The sequence below is a fragment of the Bidens hawaiensis genome, unplaced genomic scaffold (genome assembly GCF_021521415.1).
Source record: "Bidens hawaiensis isolate Kalapana, Puna unplaced genomic scaffold, B.hawaiensis_p1.1 tig00053298_1, whole genome shotgun sequence".
Taxonomy (NCBI): domain Eukaryota; kingdom Viridiplantae; phylum Streptophyta; class Magnoliopsida; order Asterales; family Asteraceae; genus Bidens; species Bidens hawaiensis.
Genome location: NW_027499608.1, coordinates 121,033 through 125,802, shown reverse-complemented (window position 1 = coordinate 125,802; position 4,770 = coordinate 121,033). Strand labels below are relative to the sequence as shown.

The window sequence follows — 4,770 nt, the reverse complement described above, 5'->3', positions numbered from 1 at the left end:
ATATGGTCACCACATTGATTCCTGTAATGAAAGATTCAACTTTATGCCTTTTCATGTTCCCAATGAGACAAAGTTTGGACAAGACTTTGTGCTTTATAAACAGAAATATGATGAATACTTGGGAAAATGAAAAGTGTGTGGAAAGGAGACCATGAGTGAAGATGTTGTGTAAGCTGTAGTTGAGACTAAGAAGGAAAAGAAAGCTGATGAGAAGACAAAGAAACATGTGGCTAAACCAGTCAGAAGAACCAGATCTCCTAAGAAGTCTGAAAAGGCTGTCAAGAAGAATTTTCAACCCTTGAGAATTATCCCCAAACAAGACACAAAATCAGTCAAGTCTAACGATATTCAAGGATCACCAAGCAGTGAAAAGACAAGAATCAAATGTGTCTTTTCTAGAAAGAAACCAACTGAACTAACTGGTGATGAAAAGTTTCTTTTGAAACATGGTTATGAACCTCAAGGATTTCTTTAGAAACCTAAGGTTGAAGTTAAGGAGGAGAAGAATACTGAAGTGAAAGTTTATCCAAGACCAATTGACTATGCAGTCCAAGAGTGTGTCACTGTATTTGATGATTGCCCATGCCCAACATCATTTGTGAAAACTCCAAGAGAATGTGGTTATGAAACTGATAATTCAGATAATCATGAGTTGACTCATGAAGATCCTGAACCCATAACACTCACACCCAATGCCGCTATTGAAAATGAATCTGATGATTTGCAAGTTGAGATAGCTTGCACTTCATCATTGAACTAATCAACTCACTGCAACAAAAAGGGTTGTTTGGTACGCACAAAAGCATCCAAAAATGCTATTTTATAGGACCTTTCATTTAATAGGACCAACGAGAAAAACGTTTCATGTAAAGGGGTCGTAATAAGTCTCGAAATTTAAAAAGTGTCCTGATATCCCAAATAAGATTATAAAATAAATTTTATGGTCGCATAAGATATCCATTAACAACCCAAAAGGCGTCCCAATAAAAACATATTATGACACTTTTACAATGTTTTAACATGTGCTTATCTACCTTTAATCTTTTGATACACATATAAACGTTCTTAAAAATTAATTTATGACCCTTATGGTGTAACTTTATAGGTACTTTAGTACTAAGGAAAAAGTCCTAATATCCAATATAAGATTATGAAACCAATTTTATGGTCGCATAATATATATTCATTAACAACCCAAAAGGCGTCCCAATAAAAACATATTAGGACACTTTTACAATGTTTTGATATGTGCTTACCTAATCACATGTACAAAAAAAGTGAGCAGATATGTCGTTTTTCAATCAAATATGGCGGCAAATCAACCGTCTTAAAGACAGATAAAAACATAGTTAGAACATAAAAATTGAGCAAATAAACAACATATCCAAACAATGAACCAATTTAAAAATAGCTAGAACAGCTAAAGCATCCATCTTGACCATTAGTCTAAATTATTCATTTTTTAACATACATATTATTAAAGGATTCAGTTTAACACAAATAAAAACAATCATCCAAAAACCTCCATAACTTCGTGCAACCACCTTTATCAGCCACAAACCTTCATTAGCACTAGCATAAGCTAGAACTCTTTGCCACTGATCAAAACACAGAAAAATGTTTGTTAGTCACCATTTAAGATTAATATAAAGCAAGATCCCCTTGTTAAAATCAGGAAGCAATTGAAATAAATAAGTCATAATAGAGTCAACATTAATACAAAGCCCTTTGGTGCTAATAAAAAAAACTCGTAATAATATGTGTGAAATGTGTTGTCAAAAGCCCTTTAGTGTGTGTAGGCATTGAGTTCAAATGAACGATAGGTCAAAGTGTATGACTGTGTCAAAGTGACTTAACCATCCGTGTAATTAACTCTCAATATAATAAATATATTGTGTCCCGAGGGCCGTGTCTCACTCTGAAGTGTACTAAACAAATAATTTATAGAAAATGAAAAAAAAATTAACACTTATAAAAGAGTAGAATCCTAATATACTGACCTTCATCCATCCTCCTAATCCTTGCCATCACAAAATGACATAAACATCTCGAAAGCTTGCTCTTAAATTCATAATTTCACCTTGACAAACCATTCTTATTTTATTTATTAGCTAAAACATAAAGATAGAAACAAGTTAGATTACAAATTAATATATCAAACATATAGATAAATAGAACAAGTAATTGTATCCGCGCGTTGCGGCGGGGCGAACTGGTACGATGTTCTTTGTGTATTAGACATATTCATAAGATTCCATAATTATAAAAGCGTAAGAGTTCAATTTGTAGATGTTATTTACTAATGCAGTGCATTAGTTGGTTATAAAAGAGTCTCTTCCTATTTGCTGCATTTTTGTTGCATTTTCCCAACAGATAAATTTTTCGACTTTTTGTTGTTGCAAAAGAGTATACATGCTTTTCAACTTTCAAGCTAATGCTTGGGCTTCTTGCCTATCTCTCCCATGCTTGCAACAGGTACAAATTTGATGTAAGCATGTGTTTTAGTTAGATTGTGTTTGGTGTAGTATGACACCTTTTTCTTGGTTGGCTGGCCTTTAACTGATAAGACTTTTTGGAGCGGGTGTTACAGGAGGCGGTGAAGCGGATGTTTCTAGTGCGCTTGTTATGGCGCTTGCTGTTTGTTTGGTTTTATCATAAAAACTGATTTCTTATTTCAAATGAAGAGCTACAACCTGTAGATCAAACATAACTTAAAAAAAAACTCAATTTAGGATACACCTAACGCCTTGACATATCAGATCAGCTAATGTTCTATGTAGATCATTTGAGTGCAAAACATAATATGAGTTCGAGTTGTTCAAAAATAATAAATAATCCAAGATAAACATAGATGGCATGGACCCATTATAGTATAGAAAAGAACTGAAATTAATCATTTATAGAAAAAAAAACATAACTAAAGTTCGACCCGTGAGACAAATGGTAACCCATTTTGCAGCTAGTTATCAAACAGGGAGCCTACTTCCATAAGTATATAACACAAAATTAGTAGCAATAAGAAGTAAAACAATGCAAATATGTTTAATTTCTTTAGGGAAGGACCCCTTACCAGTTGCCACCAATTTCTGCAAGAGGTTGGTCAACATTTTTTTCATAACCTATAAATCACATGCCGAACCTGCATCAAATTAAATTCTTGTCTTTACAATGTTTTTATCTCCAACAATTAAAATAAATAAAGGAAGATCACATCTTTAATCAACCAAATATTTTAAATCATGGTTTACGATCAGTAAATTTAATTATTAATACTTATTTTGTGTTATTAATATAGTCGTCAAGTTAGTTACACATACTGATATCTTTAGTGAAGCATCATCTTGATCATAGCGACATAGCCACAAAATTACAATCACAAATGACCAATTTCAAAGAAACTAATCAATATAAAGTTTAACAGCTAACAAATCAGTCATAGATTTACACAACTTACGTACCTTACGCTATCGCAGAGGGTGAGAATATCGACGATGTGGTTTAGACTAATAGAGAAGGAAGTGAAATATGCATATTCATCTACAATCAATCCCCGACTTAGAAACCGTAAAAACGAAATTAGATTAAACTACAATACCTGCTTGTTGTGTTCTTCGACGACATGGTAGTAGTTACGGCGTCGATCGGCGAAGAATTTCTTTTATCGTGGCAGGAAAGGGGACAATCTGACTTCAATAAGCAGGGAAGAAAGTGAAGTGGTGAGGAGAAAGAAGATCTGTAGGGTATGAAACAAATGGAAAAAAAGAATCAACGACTCTTAGTTAAAGTTTTATGAATAATTATCTAAATACATTTTGGCGCCACAGTTGGGACACATGTCAGACATTAACTTTGTCAACAGTTATGACAAGTTATTTGCTATGGTGTCTTAGTTGTTGTGCTAATGCTTCTCTTAGATACTTGCACAGGCTCGAATCCTAACCATCTCTTCATCTATCTCATGGTGAGTCTCTATTTCATGTGTATGTCTGAGTTTTTTCCTTTAACCACCCTTCTCCAAACATTTGTTTCTGTGTAATTTCAACTTCAATCGTTCTAATTCTTAGTTGTTGATTATTTCTTTAGAAGCTAGGGTTTATGAATACTTAAAGGCTGTGTGTTTTATGTATCATTTAACAACACGATTTTCTTTTATACTAAAAATTTAAGTTAGCAGTTGTTTGAGCTAGTCATCAACAATAGTCAGCAAGTTTATTTTAACAGAATATTAGAGCTGGCCAACTAACCTGGTACACCAAACAGCGCCAAAAACCAAATTAAAACCAAATCGATTTTAAACTGACAACATAGAAAACGGATTGGAGCCAACTGACATCGTTGACTCGAAACCGGTCTGTAACAATGTCCAGAAAACTAGCACAAAACCGGTTAACCTTTACCACTTCGACAAAAATATTTACAATAAACCGGTTCTAACTTTTTACAACCAGCCCTTGGTTCGACCTCCTAATGAGAATTGAGGTCTAGATTTAAAGCAACATATGTACTTCTAATCTCTATTAGTGCGGTCTTTATGTTTGAACTTATTTGACAAAAAGGACTTTGTTTTAACAATTTTATTATTTAAGGATGCTAATAATTAATTCGTTCTGTTCATGGTACAATCTTCAAATTAGTAAGCTTTACATTTGCTGATATCTTTTATGCATATCGCTTTCTTACCTCCACAACATTTGTAGATTTATAGAGTTACTGTAAAGTTATTTGCTTTTAATGTTTAGTCAAACAGTCTTAGTTGATCAAAATTTTGAT

The 4,770-nt window shown here is 33.3% G+C and overlaps 1 long non-coding RNA gene across 1 annotated transcript; it reads right to left on the bottom strand.

The window, feature by feature from the left end:
- Nucleotides 1–2,221: 2,221 nt before the first annotated feature.
- Nucleotides 2,222–3,651, bottom strand: LOC143600077 (uncharacterized). Its single transcript, XR_013147413.1, has 3 exons — nucleotides 3,596–3,651; nucleotides 2,939–3,139; nucleotides 2,222–2,883 (listed from the first exon to the last, which is right to left on the bottom strand). It is a non-coding gene; the product is annotated as an uncharacterized LOC143600077 (long non-coding RNA).
- Nucleotides 3,652–4,770: the final 1,119 nt, after the last annotated feature.